We start from the raw sequence: 21795 nt of genomic DNA on the forward strand, positions 1-21795 counted from the left end.
CTATTCTCCGTATGATTTAGAAAAGTGGAAATACTGAAAGTAAAGTCAATTATTTGATCCTTCAGCATGCATTACAGTATTTTTGTTTGAAAGCTATACAGTGATAAACATGGCATTAAGCACATTAAAATCAATACAAAGGGGAACTAGTTCATCAACTACTAGGTTAAAATAGTTAATGAACTAGTTCCCCTTTGTATTGATTTTAATGTGCTTAATGCCTTGAAATACAGGCATTTGTATTGTTCTTTAAGGCAAATGCATAGTCATTAAAGCAATACATCTACCTTTATTTTATATGCCGAAGAGGATTAATGAAAGCCATAAAGCTGAAGAGAAACACAAATTCTGCAAAACAAAAAGTACTGCTAGGATTTTTTCTTTACTCAGTTATTTCTGCGCTTTTGGAAGAGAAACACATTTGAATGTTACATTGCCTTCAGAGAGGAAAATGGCTATTATACAGAGAGAAAGTCAAGGTGAAGTACCCTAACAATTTTGGAGGAGAGCTAAAATTTTAAATCATTCCTGGTACTCACGATTGATTCTCCTGTTCTCAGAAGGATCCAAACGGGGTGATTTGGTTAGGCAGCTGAAAAAGAGTGGAGGTTACCTCTGTGAGCTCAAGAAATATTTTATTTTATTTGTTTTTTAGGAATCTATTTCCTAGAGCCCCAAAATTTATCTGGTTGGTAGTAGGGACTTCAATTTTTTTTTTTGGCCACACCACGTGGCATGCAGGGTCCTAGTTCCCCGACCAGGGAGTGAATCTGCACCCCCTGCAGTGAAGCGTGGAGTCTTAACTACTGGATCACCAGGGAAGTCCCTTATCTTATACTCATTTTTTTTTTAGGAACTTAAATATTTGTTGTGTGGATGAAAAATGTTGCCTACTGAAACTGCAAACAAACGATGCTGTGGCCATCCAGCCATCAGCCACTACCAGGCCCTGATGGTGAGCCCGGAATGAGCTCAGGATGGAGGCAAAAGGGCTGCCATCCAACAAGCCCTCAGCCACTGCAGCCACCCCCAACGGTGCGCCCTGAGGGGACTCAGGATGGAGAAGAACTGGATCCTGGCCTTAGATAGCCAAGGTGTGCCTCAAAGGAATGATTTCAGTGAGCCCAGACTCTTGCATCTTCCTATACACAGAAAAGCAAGAGCTAACTTAAAAAACTTGAGACACCTGGTTTTCTTTTATTAACAGTAATCTTTTATGTTCTGGTTATCTGGCTTTTGTTGCAAAACTCCTGTATAACCTGGCTCCTCTCTTACCTTTTCGGAGCCGTCCCTCAGAGCTTTATTGGAGGCTGTCTTCTGGGCTTAAGTCCTCAGAAAATTCGCCAAATAAAACATAATCCTCAACTTTCAAGTTGTACATTCTTTTTCAGTCAACAGTTGAATGGCTTGTTGAACAAATATTTGAAATATAAACACTACTCATAAAACTAAAAGTTACTTTGATTAAAATAACAGGTAGCTCTCTATATATTTAGTCTAGGTATTTTGCAAGGTATTAATAAAAATAAAAAAACAAAGAGTCGGTCTGGGGCTGTGACTGGGAGGCCTGAGCGCTAGCGGGAGGGGGACCACCTGCCCACCGGAGGGCTCCCCCGCCCTCACGACGGCCTCTCTAGCGCAGCGGCCCAGCACGCAGGCTCCTCCCTGAGCCCGCCGGGAACTCGGCCCCGCCCACTCCCCTGGTGCCGGCCCAAGGAGGCCGCTTCGGCCACGGTGCCCGCCCAGGAGAGGCCAGCCACCGCGCGGGGAACAAGCGAGGTGCAGCCTGCAGGGCCCCCCGCGCCCGCGGAGGTGGCCCCGCTGCCCGGCCCTGGACCCTCGGAGGGCCCCGAGGCGGCGGCGGCCGAGAACGTGGAGGTGGAGCTGGCGGGCCGCTGGGCGCCCGGTTCCCTGAGCCCCGTGAGGCCCCTGAGGGTGGCTCGGCGCCCAGAACGCCTTCGGGGTGCTCTTCACGTCCGTGCTGAAGACCTTCGGGTCCAAGGAGGATGACAAGATGGTTCTCAAGACAGCGTGGGTAAGTTCTCTCTCCATGGGGCTGATGCCCTTCTGCTGCCCATTAGCGTCTTCACAGACGTGTTTGTTTGGTTGTCAGAAAACAGCCGTGGTGGGTGCTGTTGGACTCATGCCCCGTTCTTTTGTAAGCTCCACAGAGCCTCTGTACCTTACCTAGAGAATCACGTTTGCCTGTGGCTGGCTCCTTTGCCTACCAGCCTTCATGGGTCATTTGGGGACACCATTTCAAGAAGCGCCTGGGACTGGTGAATGGCATTGTCACCGCTGGCAACAGTATCTTCGAAATTGTGCTGCCTTTCCTTCTAAGGATTCTGACTGACAGCGGGGGGCCTCTTTTACACATTAAAGGGTCCTCTGTATCTTCATGTTTGTTCCCTTTCTGGCTGGTAAGTAAGCTCTACCCCTTGCCTCCCATGCCAAAGATAAAGATGGTGGAACCAAAGGAGGCAACAGATTCTCCCTCTTTTCCAGGAGAAAGTTCAGTCCTCCTCCAATTTTTTTCAATTTTGCCATCTTCACTGTGACAGCCTATGCAGTGTGGACAGTTGGAATACCACTTTCACTTTTTGGATACTTTGTGCCTTAGGTTCACTTGAGTCTGCTGTTCTTTGATGGGGTCACCTTAGGGGTGGAGTGCTGCCTATTATCAGCCACTCTGGGCCAAGACCAAAGTCTTCTTTGCCTTGCAAGTTTCCCCTCTGTTCCCTCAGAACTAGAACAGAGGCAGTGTTGGACCATTGCCCCCACTCGAGCATACTGCACAGCCACAGACAGGAATCTGGAGGAAATGGGCTAATGTGAATGAGAGGACATCACATAACCTTTTTTCCAGCTTCTACATCTCCTCCTTTGGTCTCTAGTACATTGTGAATATGAGAAAATTGAATTGCTTTTCATAACCTATGACAAGTAGAACATATACATAGTTTTTTTTGTTTGTTTGTTTATTTTGGCTGTGCCAGGTCTTAGTTGCAGCACACGGGATCTTCGTTGGGGGATGTTTAGTTGCAGCATGCGGACTCTTCATTGTGGTAGGTGAGCTTCTTAGTTGCAGCATGCATGTTGGATCTAGTTCCCTGACCAGGCATCAAACTCGGGCCCCCTGCGTTGGGAGCCTGGAGTCTTACGCACTGGACCACCAGGGAAGTCCCCAGAACATATACATAGTTTTATGTTCAATTTTGTTTCCTACAATAAACATTAAGCATAGCAGAAGAAAACATGACAAATGTATAAATTTATAGCAAGAGTTATCTTGTATTTGATTAACAGCATAAGTACTATTATAGGAAAAAGGAAAAAAGCAAATTGTTTGAATTTTAGAGTTACATATAAACTCTCCGAGGCTCTGATGGATCATTAGTGTCCTGAGAAAACCATTAAGAGTTAGTGTATTGGAAATCTGTTCCTTCTCTCCTGTTTTTTTTTCTTTTTCCTTTCCAGCTATATCTGTAATGTTTTTCTTTCTTACATTTTTTTAAATTGAAGTATAGTTGATTTACAATATTGTATTAGTTTCTGATGTACAACATAGTGATTCAATATTTTTATAACTTATATTCCATTTAAAGTTATTTTGAATATTGGCTATATTCCCTGTGCTATGCAGTTTATCATTGTCACCTATTTATTTAATACATAACAGTTTGTGCCTCTTGATGCCCTTCCACCTGTCTTGCCCCTCTGCCTCCTCTCTCCCCACTGGTGACCACTGGTTAGTTCTCTATATCTGTCTTTCTCCCTTGTTAATGTGTAAATTTCACCAGGTTTTTTGGTTTCCTTTTGTTTTTAAATGTCTCAGTTTTTATTTGTTAAAATATAATATACTTTTGAATGATCTCAAAATTCAACTGTAGGGGGACATTCAAGATGGCGGAGGAGTAAGAGGTGGAGATCACCTTCCTCCCCACAAATACATCAAAAATGCATCTACATGTGGAACAACTCCTGCAGAACACCTACTGAACACTAACAAACAGAAGACCTCAGACTTCCCAAAAGGCAAGAAAATCCCCATGTACCTGGGTAGGGAAAAGAAAAAAGGAAAAACAGAGACAAAAGAATAGGGATGGGACCTGCACCTCTGGGAGGGAGCTGTGAAGGAGGAAAAGTTTCCACACACTAGGAAGCCCCTTCACCGGTGGAGATGGAGGGTGGGCGGGGAAGCTTCGGAGCCGCGGAGGAGAGTGCAGCAACAAGGGTGCGGAGGGCAAAGCGGAGAGATTCCCGCACAGAGGCTCGGCGCCGAGCAGCACTCACCAGCCCGAGAGGCATGTCTGCTCACCCGCCGGGGTGGGCGGGGGCTGGGAGCCGAGGCTCGGGCTTCGGAGGTTGGATCCCAGGGAGAGGACTGGGGTTGGCTGTGTGAACACAGCCTGAAGGGAGCTAGTGCGCCACAGCTAGCCGGGAGGGAGTCCAGGGAAAAGTCTGGAACTGTCTAAGAGGCAAGGAACCATTGTTTCGGGTGCACGAGGAGAGGGGATTCAGAGCACCGCCTAAACGAGCTCCAGAGACGGGCATGAGCCGTGGCTATGAGCGTGGACCCCAGAGACGGGCATGGGATGCTAAGGCTGCTGCTGCCGCCAACAAGAAGCCTGTATGCGAGCACAGGTCACTATCCACACCTCCCCTCCTGAGAGCCTGTGCAGCCCACCACTGCCAGGGTCCCGTGATCCAGGGACAACTTACCCGGGAGAACGCACGGCGCACCTGCGGCTGGTGCAACGTCACGCCGGCCTCTGCCGCCTCAGGCTCGCCCCACATCCGTACCCCTCCCTCCCCCCAGCCTGAGTGAGCCAGAGCCCCCGAAGCAGCTGCTCCTTTAACCCCGTCGTGTCTGGGCAGGAACTGATGCCCTCAGGCGACCTACAGGCAGAGGCGGGTCCAAATCCAAAGCTGAACCCCAGGAGCTGTGCGAACAAAGAAGAGAAAGAGAAATCTCTCCCAGCAGTCTCAGCAGCAGTGGATTAAATCTCCACAGTCAACTTGATGTACCCTGCATCTGTGGAATACCTCAATAGACAATGAATCATGCCAAAATTGAGGTGGTGGACTTTAGGAGCAAGTATAGACTTGGGGTTTGCTTTCTGCACCTAATTTGTTCCTGGCTTTATGTTTATCTTAGTTTAGTATTTAGACCTTATTATCATTGGTAGATTTGTTTACTGATTTGGTTGCTCTCTTCCTTTATATATCTATATATCTATATATCTATATATCTATATATATATATATATATATATATATATCTATATATCTCTATATATCTCTATATATCTATATATATATATATATCTTTTTTTTTTCCTTTTTCTCTTTGTGTGAGTGTGTATGTGTATGCTTTTTTGTGTGATTTTGTGTGTATAGGTTGGCTTTTACCATTTGTCTGAGGGTTATGTCTGTCTGGTTTTTCTTTGTTGTTTTTTTTTAGTATAGTTTTTAAAGCTTGTTATCATTGGTGGATTTGTTTATTGGTTTGGTTGCTCTCTTCTTTTTTCTATTACTTTTTAATTTTTTTTATTTTAATAACTGTATTTTATTTATTTTCACATTCTTTCTTTTTTTTTTTTCTCTCCCTTTTCTTCTGAGCCATGTGGCTGACAGGTTCTTGGTGCTCTGGCCGGTGTCAGGCCTGAGCCTCTGAGGTGGGAGACCCGACTTCAGGTCATTGGTCCACCAGAAATCTCTCGGCCGCTCGTAATATCAATTGGCGAGAGCTCTCCCAGAGATCTCCATCTCAACACTAAGACCCAGCTCCACTCAACAACCAGCAAGCTACAGTGCTGGACACCCCAAGCCAAACAACTAGCAAGACAGGAACACAACCCCACCCATTAGCAGAGAGGCTGCCTAAAATCATAATAGGTTCACAGACACCCCAAATCACACCACCGGACACGGTCCTGCCCACCAGAAAGACAAGATCCAGCCACATCCACCAGAACACAGGCACAAGTCCCCTCCACCAGGAAGCCTACACAACCCACTGAAACAAACTTACCCACTGGAAGCAGACACCAAAAACAATGGGAACTACGAACCTACAGCTTGAGAAAAGGAGACCCCAAACACAGTAAGTTAAGCAAAATGAGAAGACAGAGAAACACACAGCAGATGAAGGAGCAAGGTAAAAACCCACCAGACCAAGCAAATGAAGAGGAAATAGGCAGTCTACCTGAAAAATAATTCAGAGTAATGATAGTACAGATGATCCAAAATCTTGGAAATAGAATGAAGAAAATACAAGAAAGGTTTAACAAGGACCTGGAAGAACTAAAGAGCAAACAAACAATGATGAACAACACAATAAATGAAATTAAAAATTCTCTAGAAGGAATCAATAGCAGAATAACTGAGGCAGAGTGGATAAGCGACCTGGAAGATAAAATAGTGGAAATAGCTACCATAGTGCAGAGTAAAGAAAAAAGAATGAAAAGAATTGAAGACAGTCTCAGAAACCTCTGGGACAACATTAAATGCACCAACATTCTAATCACATTGGTTGGAGAAGAAGAGAGAAAGAAAGGGACTGAGAAAATATTTGAAGAGATTATAGTTGAAAACTTCCCTAATATGGGAAAGGAAATGGTCAATCAAGCCCAGGAAGTGCAGAGAGTCCCATACAGGAAAAATCCAAAGAGAAACACACCAAGACACATATTAATCAAACTATCAAAAAGTAAATACAAAGAAAAATATTAAAAGCAGCCAGGGAAAAGCAACAAATAACATGCAAAGGAAGTCCACGCACATATGGTCACCTCATCTTTGGTAAAGGAGGCAAGAATATACAATGGAGAAAAGACAGCCTCTTCAATAAATGGTGCTGGGAAAACTGGACAGCTACATGTAAAAGAGTGAAATTTGAACACTCCCTAACACCATACACAAAAATAAACTCAAAATGGATTAAAGACCTAAATGTAAGGCCAGACACTATGGAAGTCTAGAGGAAAACATAGGCAGAACACTCTATGACATAAATCACAGCAAGATCCTTTCTAACCCATCTCCTATAGAAATGGAAATAAAAACAAAAATAAATGGGACCTAATGAAACTTAAAATCTTTTGCTCAGCAAAGGAAACCATAAACAAGATGAAAGACCACCCTCAGAATGGGAGAAAATATTTGCAAATGAAGCAACTGACAAAGGATTAACCTCCAAAATTTACAAGCAGCTCATGCAGCTCAGTATCAAAAAAAAAAAAAAAAATTGAATCCAAAAATGGGCAGCAGCCCTAAATAGACATTTCTCCAAAGAAGATATTCAGATTGCCAACAAACACATGAAAGAATGAACAACATCCCTAGTCATTAGAGAAATGCACATCAAAACTACAGTGAGGTATCACCTCACACCGGGCAGAAGGGCCATCATCAAAAAGTTTACAAACAATAAATGCTGTAGAGGGTGTTGAGTAAAGGGAACCCTCTTGCACTGTTGGTGGGAATGTAAATTGATACAGCCACTATGGAGAACAGTATGTGGGTTCCTTAAAAAACTAAAAATAGAACTACCATACGACCCAGCAGTCCCACTATTAGCCATATACCCTGAGAAAACCATAATTCAAAAGGAGTCATGTACCAGAATGTTCATTGCAGCACTATTTACAATAGCCAGGACAAGGAAGCAACCTAAGTGTCCATCGACAGGTGAATGCATAAAGAAGATGTGGCACATATATACAGTGGAATATTACTCAGCCATAAAAAGAAACAAAATTGAGTTATTTGTAGTTATGTGGATGGACCTAGAGACTGTTATATGGAGTGAAGTAAGTCAGAAAGAGAAAAACAAATACTGTATGCTAACACTTATATATAGAATCTAAAAAAAAGAAAAGAAAAATGGTTGTGAAGAACCTAGGGGCAGGACAGGAATAAAGACGCAGACGTAGAGAATGAACTTGAGGACACAGGGAGGGGGAAGGGGAAGCTGGGACGAAGTGAGATAGTGGCATGGACATATATGCACTACCAAATGTAAAATTGGTAGCTAGTGGGAAGCAGCTGCATAGCACAGGGAGATCAGCTTGGTGCTTTGTGTACAACTAGAGGGGTGGGATAGGGAAGGTGGGAGGGAGATGCAAGAGGGAGGGGATATGGGGTTATATGTATACGTATAGCTGATTCACTTTGTTATACAGCAGAAACTAACACCATTGTAAAGGAATTATACTCCAATAAAGATGTTAAAAATAAAAAATTCAACTGTAATATGGATATTTGCTTATTCCTCAAATCCTTGGATTGATATCAAATTAAAGTTTGTACAAGTTTGAGGAGGCTAAATTTAGCTTATAAGGGTCTTATTATTTTTATATCAAGTAAATTGTTATGATAGATGGGAAAAAACAAAATAAATATTAAACTGCTTATAAATGATACAATTAATTAAAAAATCTATTTCTGTTTTGGGCTGTGCAGCTATTTGTTGTTTGCTTTTAATTTGGTTGTATTGATAAGGACTGACTCATCGAAAGTAGCTATTAGTTATACAGCAGACCACTCCTAAGAAACTTAGCCTATCCTGCACCATAGTTTGGTTCAGAGCTGTGTGTGACCTGATTTTAATCTGCATTATCATTTGTGAGTGACCATGGTAACAATTGTATTATGTACTTATACAACTGTCTTATTTCTGAGTGTCTCCATATTTAGTCTTCAACAGTTTATGCTCAAATATTTAAAAATTCTTTTTCTTTCCTCAAGGAATTAACAAAACAAAACAATTTTCTGAGATGGCTTTTAGGATTTGAAAAACATATTCTTGTTGCTTTTGTTTTTCAGGATGGATTTTTCTGTCAGCACAAATAATCACCAGTGTTTTGTTTTTAATGTTATAATTTAATAATTTGTCTAAAGTTATTTAGCAGTGAACAGCTACAATCTATTGCCTCTGATATGTTCTAGATTTTTCATCTTTGGTCCTCTTCTCTTTGATGTTCACTGAGCATTGTGGAGTTATTTGATATCAGTTAAAAGTTGTACAAATAAAATATTAATAGACTATATATATGTGTGTGTATATGTATGTGCTGAAAAACATGACAGCCACTTTAAATTGGCTTGGGTTATTATGTGAATCATATTAGACTAGTCCACAGTTTGGATAGAAATACTTAAATTGTAATAGCATTCTTTCTGAAACTAGGTATATTTCCCAAGGTAACCTATAATAGTAAAATCTCTATAAGGTGCCTGATATCCAAATTTCCAAATGATAAAAGGTGGCTTTACTCAAAGGGGATTGCTGATAGTTAGTTCTGCAGTTGTCCCTTTCTTTGATTTGTACCTCATTATTCATGTAAATTACTATCTTCTTAATTTGCTCTTTATTCTCATCTACATTTAAATTGGACACAGGAGAAATTAGGACAGCAACATCTGGCTTTAAGGAAATAGAAATAGTTATATAACTAAATGTCATCATCAATCAGACTGCATTTTGTTCTATTACACATACTATTTGAAACAGTCACACCAGATATACCAAGCAGAAGGAACAGCACCAAAAAACAAATTAGTCCACTCTACAAATAATTAGAAACATAAATCCAACAGTCCTATCGTATTCACTTCAGTTATATTCTGGCTGACTGAGAATTTAGAATACAAATTTATAATTGTATGAAACATCTCAAATATTTTTTCCTTTTCCTTTTATAAGATATAGGAATAATACAGATACATGACAAAAACATGGCTCAAATGATAAGAAAGTCTCAAAATGAAAATCTCTTCCCCTAGCCTAAGAGGATAGTTGTTCTTCCTAGAAAATAACCCTGTCAATTTCCAGTGTTTTTTGAAGTTACTTTTTTTTAAAATTGAAGTGTAGCGTATTAGTTTTGGGTGAACAACATAGTGATTCAATTTTTTTTGGATTGATTCAATATTTTTATAGATTATACTCCATTTAAAGTTATTTTAAAATAATGGCTATCCCTGTGCTGTACAATATATCTTTAGAGCTTATTTATTTTTACGTAATAGTTTGTACCTCTTAATCCCCTACCCTTATCTTACCCCTTCCCCCTCCCTCTCCCCACTGGTAACCATTAGTTTTTTCTTTTTTCTATATTTGTAAGTCTGTGTTTTGTTATATTTATTCATTTATTTTTCAGATTCTATATAAAAGTTATAACATACAGTATTTGTCTTGCTCTGTATGACTTATTTCACTAAGTATAATACTTTCTAGGTCCATCCATGTTGTTGCAAATGGCAGAATTTCATTCCTTTTTATGGCTGAATAAAATTCAATTATATATATTATATATTATATATATCACTTCAATTATATATATAATTGTATATATATAACCCCACTTCTTCTTTATCCAATCATCTGTTGATAGACACTTAGGTTGCTTCCATATCTTGGCTATTGTAAATAATGCTGCTATGAACATTGGGGTGCATGTATCTTTTTAAGTTAGTGTTTTCACTTTCTTCGGATACATACCTAGGAGTGGAATTGCTAAATCATATGGTAGTTCTATTTTTGGTATTTTGAGGAACCTCCATAGTGTTTTTCATAGTGGCTGCACCAATTTACATTCCCACCAACAGTATACTAGGGTTCCCTTTTCTCCACACCCTTGCCAATATTTATTTGTAGACTTTTTGAGGATAGCCATTCCAACAGGTGTGAAGTGACATCTCACTGTGGTTTTGATTTGCATTTCTCTGATGGTTAGAGATACTGAGTATCTTTTCACATGCCTGTTGGATATCTGTATATCTTCACTGGAAAAATTTCTTTGGTCTTCTGCCCATTTTGTAATCTGGATGTTTGTTTTTTCGATATTGAATTGTATGAGCTGTTTATGTATTTTGGATATTAACCCCTTATTAGTCATATCCTTAGTTGTTATTTAAGGGATTTTCTCTTGTTTTTTTGATTGAAACAAGTTCTCTGTCTTCTCATTTTGCTTAACTTTCTCTGTCTCTATGAATTTAGTTGAAACAGTTACCTATCCCAGTCTTGAATGGGTGTCCTTGTATGGGTGTGTCTCTATACAGTCTGTGTATGCCCAGTGACTTTGGTGGGAGACCTGGGTCTGAGGTGAGCATGAGTCATGTCTTTCCCCAGGGTGTGCTGGCAGCTATTACCTTGGTAGGAGTTAGGACTGGAGATGGAGGGGCTGGACCAGAGCTAGGTACGAGCCAGGGCTTCTCCTCTGCTCAGTGGCCAACACCATCCTACTGGGGACAGAAGTTGCTGGGGCAGAAGCCCTGAGGTTCAGGTCTGAGCTGGCCCCGTTCCCTCTGAGTGTTTGCTTTCAGCACCTTCACCCCACAGGGGAGCAGTGCTGGTGTAAGAGAGTCTGGAGTGGGCACTTGGCATGGGTCAGGGCACAGCCTGTGGCAGTCCCTTACTCTTGTGTGGAGCTGCCTTGCTGACCATGTGGGACAAAGCAGGTGCTCCACTCGGGTGGGGCTCCACGCTGTTTTGGTTGCAGAAAATCTGCCGGTGTCACTTGCAGTTTTAATCTGCTTCTTCTGCCATGTTTCGGGAGTAAGCAGTGTGTGTACACTTTTCATGAGTGGAGGCTAGGTTTCTTACAGCTCTCCTGTCAGTCCCACTGGTTTTCAAGACAGCTAAGGGGACTCATCTTCCTGGTTTCAGACGCCAGGCCTGGGGCACCCAATATGTGGCTCAAGCCACTCACTACCCAGGGAATATCTCCACCTGTGTAATCTCCCTCCTCTTCTTTGTCTCCTGCCAGGGACACAGATCCAGACCTGATTGCTTCACTTCCCTTCTTACCCAATTCTGTGTAGATCTTTCTTACAGTCTTGCTTGTACAAGTGTTTTTCTGCCAGTCTCCAGTTAGTTTTCAGTGAGATCTTGAAGTTACTTTTAAAACTGATGTGGTATACATATCTTATAATTACCAAAGTATCAATTTTTGATACACGTATTTTTTTCTCCACTGTAAAGGATTTCATTCTTACTACCTCTACCTCCCTTGTTTACTCCTAAAGAATTTCACCCTTTCTTTGCTTGTAATATTTCTTTTCAAGGTGTGCTTGGAAAACTCAACTCTATTATTTGCCTCTTTAATGCAATCTAGAAGCTAAGTTTGTAAAATTTTTCACCAATGTCTATTGGAAGTACACTTGATAGAATAGTAAAGTCATAAACATATGTCACATATGAACTGGCTTCTTCATTTACATATTTTTTTCCACTAGAGGGTATAGAATTTGTAAAACAAAATAAAACAAAAACTGGGCAACCTAGGGGACTACACAGATATCAGTTTCTTCATGCTATAAAATGAGGATTATAGACGAAGTGATTGCTAAAATAATTTTCATATTCAATGAATGAAAATAAGTCCATATGATAGATCTTGGTTTTCTAGCACTATTTCTAGGAATACATACCCTAACCAGATGATTCTCTAAGTCTGATTGAATTGAAATATATATTTCTTCAATAAAATTAGATAATTTTGGTAATTACAGGTCAATGCCACATTATCTAAACAACTTATTTTTTTCCATTTTCTTTGCTTACGAAATTAACTTCTATTCACAATTTAGCTTCCCACAAAGGATTTTCCACAGGAAATTTATGCACGCTCACATCTGGCAGACATTTTTTCCATACATAAAAACATAGTCAACAAATAATTTTTTTTTTAATTATTAGCACCTTTAATTAATATTTATTTATTTATTTGGCTGTGTTGGGTCTTCGTTTCTGTACAAGGGCTTCCTCTAGTTGCGGCAAGCGGGGGCCACTCTTCATCGCAGTGCGCGGGCCTCTCACTATCGTGGCCTCTCTTGTTGCGGAGCACAGGCTCCAGACGCGCAGGCTCAGTATTTGTGGCTCACGGGCTTAGCTGCTCCGCGGCCTGCGGGATCCTCCCAGACCAGGGCTCGAACCCGTGTCCCCTGCATTAGCAGGCAGACTCTCAACCACTGCGCCACCAGGGAAGCCCAACAAATAATTTTTTAGGATCTACGTTATCCAGGCACTATACTAGGTGATGGAGGTGCAAAAAATATAATACAAACATAAATATTGAATACAGTAAAATACCAAAAAAAATATAAATACAAAACTAATGTATGCCAAGGAATTGTAATACAACATAGCAAATACAATTATTATTATTATTATTATTTTTTTTTTTTTTTATGGCTGCGTTGGGTCTTCGTTTCTGTGCGAGGGCTTTCTCTAGTTGCGGCAAGTGGGGGCCACTCTTCATTGCGGTGCACGGGCCTCTCATTATCGCAACCTCCCTTGTTGGGGAGCACAAGCTCCAGACGCGCAGGCTCAGTAATTGTGGCTCACGGGCCTAGTTGCTCCGTGGCATGTGGGATCTTCCCAGACCAGGGCTCGAACCCGTGTTCCCTGCATTGGCAGGCAGATTCTCAACCACTGCGCCACCAGGGAAGCCCCACAAATACAATTATTGAAATATCCACAGAATTATCTGGGAATGAAGAAAGTGGATCTTGATTCAGACAATGGGAACAGAGTGAGAAAGACACAGAAAATCAAATAATAATTTGCATAGGCTTAATTATAAGCTATTCAGTGTCATTGGAATGTAAGGTTTGGTTTTGGGGATTAACATTGAGGCTAAGAGCAGGAGTTAGAATTTTAGTGCTTACCAAAGAAATACAAACTAGGCATAAATGACCTTCTTACAACTTCTAATTTATAAGAAATTTGGGAGGCTATATTGAGTTGTCAAAAGAGACATAAAATATTGCTTTTTAAATAAAAATTTATGGTATTTCATAATGCACGTTTGCTATAATTAAAAATAATAATAATAAGATTGCAAAGAAATTTGACATTTATAAAACACACTGTTGGATAACTTAAAAGACCTCCCAGAGAGTATATTATTTCCATCAGTGATGAAGTAACTAGTATAGGACTAGATTCCCCGTGATAACCAACTATAAATCTGGACAAAATATACTAAATAATTATTTTCATACATTAAACATTAGATAGTGAAGGACTATGATTCGAAGTAGAAGGGAAATAAGAAATTTGGTTCATGTTTATCCTGACTTTCAACTAACACTGTCTGGACTGTGGCACAGTGAAAGGAAGACTAAATCATAGAAGTCTCACTGAGTTGAGAAAACTGAGTTCAAGGCTACTGGGGTGACAGAAATTTGCAGGGCAGGAAAATAGGGACCTATACAGAAAAAGAAAGTCCTAAAAGTCTTTCCTTGAATTATTGGCAAATACTAAGCTGCAGATGCTGTGGGAAAGAGTCCATAAAGTTAGGGAAAGAAAGGTTATCAGGAGCTGTGAGCTGGAGAATAAAAAACTATATATATATATTTATATATATATACTTATATGTATATTTATATATATTTATATATTAATATATACTATATGTATTATGAACAGACACAACTGAAAAATGTTCATATTCTAAAAAGCAAGAATGAAGAATCCTCACTGAATAGCTGGACATTGAATAGAATTCAGAAGTTGTGACATTGGAATAGAACTACTCTTAACTCTTGAATAAAGGCTCCTTTATTTTTACCCTAATTACACTTAAAAGCAACCATTGAATGGATCAAGCTAATGTGCAAATAAATTAATTGACTGCCATGAAAAACCTCAAAACTCTCAAAAGGGAGAAAACAAAATTTATACACACACTAACATAGCACTCATCATGTCCAAAATCCAATAAAATACTACTAGATATGTGAAGAAGTAGAAAAATGTGTCCCATAATAAGAAAAGTAAGTCCATTAAAATAGACAGAGAACTGTCAGAGGTAATGGAATTAGCAGGCAATAATTTTAAAAGATGTATTCAAATGTGTTCAACTATTTAAGAAAAAAACATAAAGATAATGAAAGAACAACTGTAAAATCTCCTTAGAGGAATAAACACTGTAAAAATAAATCAAATGCACATTTAAAACAGCAAAATTAGATACCCAAAGTGAAATTTTCAAAGATGGGCTCATAAGCAAAAGAACCTAATAAATAAAATATTTGAACATGAATAAAGGGAAAAACTGAATGCTTCAAACTGCTTCAAACTGAAATACAGAGTTAAAAAAAAGGAAGAGAACAGTTTCAGGGCACTCTGGGAAAACATCAAGTAGTCTCATATGCATGTAATTGACATACAGTAAGAAGAGAGAAAATTTCAAGCAAAAAAAAAAAAATGGCCAGATGTTTCAAATTTTAATATAAATATAAATCAACAGTTTTAAGAAGCTCTATCAACATTAACCAGAATATACATAACAAGATGAACATTAAGGTACATTATTAAAAAATTGCCCATCCAGTAATAAAGAGGAAAATTTTAAAAGAACTAAGGGGAAAAAAAGACATATTGCATTTAGAGGAACAACATAAAGGATATCTTTTTAATAAAAAGTTTATATTTAAAAATCTTTAACCTATAATTACATATCCAGCAAAAATACGCTAGGGAAATGCAGAGGAAATAAAGACATTTCTAACCAAAGAAAAGCTATGAGAATTTTGTGCCAGCAAAACCTGCACTATGTCCAGTATTTATGATGATATTTACAAGAGACAGACTGATTGTAAAGACACATATGGACTCAAAGGAGAATGAAAAATGATATACCAAACAAACACCAATCATGAAAAACGGAGAGACTGTATTAATAATAAAATTAACTCTAGAACAAGAAAGATTACCTGAAATAAAACAGACATTTCACACTGATAAAAGTTCAATTAACCATGAAGGGATAACAATTCCAAAAATACGTGTATATAGCTTCAAATATTGTCAAAATATGAGGACTGAAGTGATAAAGAAGCAAACTGAGATTATAGTTGGAAATGTCAACAATCCCCCCTCAGTCATTTATGGAGTAAGTATATAGCAAATCAGTGAGGGTGTAAAAGACTTGAGAAACACTATTAACCAAGTAGAATTAACTGACATTTATAGAAAATTACACCCAATCACAAAATAGACTACATTTTTTTCAACTACACATAGACGGCTGACTAGAATAGGCCATGTGCCAGACCATAAAATAATTCTCAATAAATATACAAGTTTTAAGAATGCGTTTTCAAAACAGTGGAATTATATTGGAAATCAGTAACAAAAAATCTATAAAACCGTCAACTATTTGGAAATTAAGCAGCACAGTTTTAAATAATCTATCAATTAAAGAAGAAATTGTATAAGGGAAATTTAAAAATACTTTAAAATAAATGATAATAACATATCAAAATGTGTGAGATGTAGCTAAATTAGGGCTTAGAAGCTAACTTATAAATGCTTATAGAAAAGAAGAAATTTTTAAATCTGGTGACCTAAATGTCAACCCTGAGAAGCTAGAAAAAGAGCAGCAAATTAAATTCAAAGTAAGCAAAGAAAAGAAGTGGTAAACAGAATTAAGTCAATTAAACAGCAAATGGAGAAAACAGAAATAATTAATGAAAACAAAACTTGATTCTTTAAAAAAATTAATAAGATTGGTAAATCACTAACTAGACTAATCCAGAAAAATATGGAAGACACAAGTGAATAATTTAGGAATTAAATTTAAAAATCACTATAGATTCTTCAGAAGGATAACAAAAGAATATTATGATAAAATTATTAATTCACCTAGAAGATTTGGACAAATTCTTTGAAAAGAAATTATTAGAATTTTCCTAGGGTAAATTTAAAAAATAATAATCTTATATATTAAAGTAATTGCATTTTAATTACAAGCTTTCCAACTAAGAAAACTCCAGGCCAGAAGGCTTATCAAAATTCTATGCCAAAAAATTACAAGAAAAAAAATTTTACAAAAGCTCTTTCATAAAGGAGCAATAAACACTTCTCATCTTACTTTATATGGCCAGTAATTCCAAAGACATTACCAAAAAAAGAAAAAAAAATACACACTAATATCATTCACTGATATTGGCCTGGGGTTAGCAAACATTTTCTTTAAAAGCTCAGGGAGTAAATGTTTTATACTTTGAGGGTCATATTATTTCTGTTGAAACAGCTCAACTCTCCCATAGTAGTGTAAAAAGTCATAGAGTATATGTAAATGAATTGACATGGCTAAGTTCCAATAATATTTTATTTATCAGACTAACCTCTGACTTAGGTGCTATAAGCTATAAGTCCTAAACAAATATTAGCAAAACTCAGAGCCACACTTTTCAAATTCAAAATCAAACAATATAATTCATCATATTCATTAAAGGAGAAACAAAAACATTCTATCAATAAATTTATAAAGTGTCAGAGAAATCTAACACACTCATAATAAAAATGACCAGCACTCTAGCAACAGAATAAAAAATTCTCAATTTGATAAAGTGCATCTACAAAAAACAAAACAAAATAAAACTATAGCTAGCATCACAATATATATTAAAAAACTGAAAACTTTCCCTTTAAGATTGCAAAAAAGACATATATGTCTGTTTATCATTTCCATTCGAACTGGAGGTCCTATCCAGTATAGTAAGTCAAGAGAAAGAAAAAAAAAGTAATACCAATTCAATAGGAAGAAACAGTTACCTATATTCACAGAGGACATAATCTTGTATGTAGAACATCATAAGGAACAAAAAAGAAAACAATGCAACAAGAAAAAAAACCTACCAGTGCTAATAAAAGAATTTAACAAAGTGATAGAATAGCGGGTTAATTTGTGTGTGTGTATGTGTGTGTGTGTGAGACTGAATTGGAAGTGCAGTTGCAATGTCAGGCACAGCATTATTTTTTTAATATGATATAGTTACGTATAAATTTAATAATGTTTAGGAATTATACAAAGAAAAATACAAATTATAAATTAATAGCAAAGAGGTACCTGGAAAATGCCCATACATTTGCCACCTAAGCATCCTATTTGCACATAACCAATAGAACAGAAGAAAAATTTGAAATTAAAAAGAAGTTCTGAATGATATTAAAGATACATCATATTATGAATTGTAGCATGTAGCTAAACAAAACTACATTCAGGGAAACCTAAAGAAACTTAAACAAACAGGGATTTATACCCGGTAATAGAATGGAGCACTCAATATTGTTTTGCTGCCAATTCATCCAAGTTGATCTATAGATTTGATGCAATACTAATAAATATTTCAGCATGTTGTTTGTAGAAATTGACCAGCTGATTACAAAATGTATGTAGAACCTCAAAGTACTTAGAATAGACAAAAGTTGAAAAAGAAAAACAATGCTGGAGGAGATACATTATCTGAAATAAAAATTTGCACACATCTACATTTACCAAGCTATTTAGTATGGTATTAACATAAAGATAGACAACTAGATTAGTGGAACAGAATGGAGTCCAGAAGTTGGTTCACATTTACATGGTCAGTTTGTTTTAAAACTTGGCACCAGAATGACTCAATAAAGACATTAAAGTCTTTTCAAAATATATGATGCTGGAACAGTTCGTTCTCTTGTTCTGCAAGAAAGCAAGAAAATATCTTCTTAGCCTTAGGTAGGCAAATTTTGTTTTTTTCATAGAGGATTGAAGAAACAAACTACAGACTGGGAGAAAATATCTACAATTCATTTGACAAGGAATCTGTATCCAGAATATGTAACTGCTACAATTCAATAATAAAAACAGAACCAAATTAAAAATTAGTCAAAAGATACAAAAAATTTCACAAAATAAGATAAATGCCCAATAAGCACATGAACAAGTGACCATTATTAGTCATCAGAGAGATGCAAAGTTAGACCTCAATGAGATATTACTACATATTTACTAGATTTCAAAAAGGCCATCAACCTTCAATGTTGGCATAGATGTAGACATTAGTGATGGGAGAATAAAATGATTAAAGTCATCTTGGAAATTAGCTTCTCAGTTTCTCTTAAAGTTAAACAAGTTTTTTTTTTTTTTTTAACATGACCTAGCTACTCTATACTTAGTTATTTAAACAAGAGAATTGAATACATATGTACACAAGAAGGTACACAAGGATGTCCATAACATAACACGGATATTCATAGTTGCTCAAAACAGGAAACATCCAAATGTCCATCAACTGGAGAATGGCTAGGAAAAATGTTGTATATCCAGGTAGTGGAATAACTCTCAGCAAATTAAGACAACAAAGGAATAAGCTACTAATATGTACAAAAATTGATAAACGTAAGAAACATTTTTCTATTTAGCTGATCAAAAGAAGCCAGACACTCTGTAGTTAGATTTGAAATTCTGTTGTAGTCAAAGAAACTTTCGAGGAAACACAACAATGGTTGCTTCTTGACAGGTAGAGTGGGGAGAGGTGTGGAGTTTGGGAAGAAGCAGAAGGGTTCTTTCTCAAATGATGAAAATATTCTGTATTTTGATAGGAGTCTGAGTTATGTGAAAGAATTTTTTTAAATGTGTTGAATTATACACTTAAATTTTGTTCACTTTACTGAATATAAAATATACCTCAATACAAAGATCCCCACACCCTGATATATATGTTCAAAGTCCAATACAATTTAGAACATATCAGTGAAACATGTTGAAAAGCACTGACCAGATAATAAGAGTCTTTGAAGCATTTTAAGCATGGAATTTATATGCTCACACTTTTCAATGATATGTTTGTATTTTTGATAGATCAATAAGGAGACTGTGTAGAGAATGAAATAGAAATGAGATATTGAGATATTGAGGTATCTCAATACTTGAGATAGAAAGTACACCTAAAATTAAGAAAATTGCCTTTCATTTTAAAAAATAAACAAAATGGGTGATTTCTCTGGTAAGAATTACAAACCTACAAATATCAGCTAGCCAGATGTCTAATTGAGTCAACCTCAGAGAAGTATACAATGAAAATTTAATAACTCAGTAGTCAGTATATTCTTGTGAAAAGTCAAATATCCATGATCTAAAAGAATAGTTAGTTATCCATTTTATACATATTAGTGTATATATGACAATTCCAATCTCCCAATTCATCACACCACTAATAAGAATCTGATATATAAAAAAAAGTAAAATGATATTCAAAAATTCAAAAATAAAAAAAAACATTAAAAAAATAAAAGAATATTTAGCATTTTTATGAAATAAAAAGATTCATATTTCTACATATTCCAGCCCTCATCCTAAAGTCATATTTTCCAAACATTTTGGATACATCAACCATCTTTAATACATAAGCTTACAATTCTCCTTGAGCCTTTGTCATTTTATAATTTTGACATCATGTGTGATAAAGAAGTAAATCAAAGAAAAAGGAAAACACATCATCTTTTATATCATTATACTATTAAATTATAATAGTTATCCACTTAATATATTTAACGATGTTGATACTACTCTCCGTACATAAAGATGAATTTAAAGGTTTTCTCTCATTTTTGATACTTGCTTTTTATTTTATTTTTTTTTATTTTTATTTTTATTTTATTTTATTTTTTTTATTTTTTTAAAACATCTTTATTGAAGTATAATTGCCTTACAATGGTGTGTTAGCTTCTGCTTTATAACAAAGTGAATCAGTTATACACATACAATATGTTCCCATATCTCTTCCCTCTTGCATCTCCCTCCCTCCCACCCTCCCCATCCCACCCCTCTAGGTGGTCACAAAGCACCGAGCTGATCTCCCTGTGCTATGCGGCTGCTTCCCACTAGTTATCTATTTTACGTTTGGTAGTGTATATATGTCCATGACACTCTCTTACCCTGTCATATCTCATCCCACCCCCTCCCCATATCCTCAAGTCCATTCTCTAGTAGGTCTGTGTCTTTATTCCCGTCTTGCCACTAGGTTCTTCATGGCCTTTTTTTTTTTTTTTTTTTTTCCTTAGATTCCGTATATATGTGTTAGCATACTGTATTTCTTTTTCTCTTTCTGACTTACTTCACTCTGTATGACAGACTCTAACTCCATCCACCTCATTACAAATACCTCCATTTCATTTCTTTTTATGGCTGAGTAATATTCCATTGTATATATGTGCCACATCTTCTTTATCCATTCATCTGTTGATGGACATTTAGGTTGCTTCCATGTCCTGGCTATTGTAAATAGAGCTGCAATGAACATTTTGGTACATGACTCTTTTTGAACTATGGTTTTCTCAGGGTATATGCCCAGTAGTGGGATTGCTGGGTCGTATGGTAGTTCTATTTGTAGTTTTTTAAGGAACCTCCATACCGTTCTCCATAGTGGCTGTATCAATTTACATTCCCACCAACAGTGCAAGAGTGTTCCCTTTCCTCCACACCCTCTCCAGCATTTATTGTTTCTAGATTTTTTGATGATGGCCATTCTGATCGGTGTGAGATGATATCTCATTGTAGTTTTGATTTGCATTTCTCTAATGATTAATGATGTTGAGCATTCTTTCATGTGTCTGTAGGCCATCTGTATATCTTCTTTGGAGAAATGTCTGTTTAGGTCTTCTGCCTATTTTTGGATTGGGTTGTTCGTTTTTTTGTTATTGAGCTGCATGAGCTGCTTGTAGATCTTGGAGATTAATCCTTTGTCAGTTGCTTCATTTGCAAATATTTTCTCCCATTCTGAGGGTTGTCTTTTGGTCTTGTTTATGGTTTCCTTTGCTGTGCAAAAGCTTTTAAGTTTCATTAGGTCCCATTTGTTTATTTGTGTTCTTATTTCCATTTCTCTGGGAGCTGGGTCAAAAAGAATCTTGCTGTGATGTATGTCATAGAGTGTTCTGCCTATGTTTTCCTCTAAGAGTTTGATAGTGTCTGCCCTTACACTTAGGTCTTTAATCCATTTTGAGTTTATTTTTGTGCA

General features: G+C 37.2%; 1 pseudogene; it reads left to right on the forward strand.

Moving 5' to 3' along the window:
* The first annotated feature begins 883 nt into the window (after positions 1 to 883).
* Positions 884 to 2830, forward strand: LOC137763543 (monocarboxylate transporter 10 pseudogene; annotated as a pseudogene).
* Positions 2831 to 21795: the final 18965 nt, after the last annotated feature.

The sequence above is a fragment of the Eschrichtius robustus genome, chromosome 4, assembly GCF_028021215.1.
Source record: "Eschrichtius robustus isolate mEscRob2 chromosome 4, mEscRob2.pri, whole genome shotgun sequence".
Taxonomy (NCBI): domain Eukaryota; kingdom Metazoa; phylum Chordata; class Mammalia; order Artiodactyla; family Eschrichtiidae; genus Eschrichtius; species Eschrichtius robustus.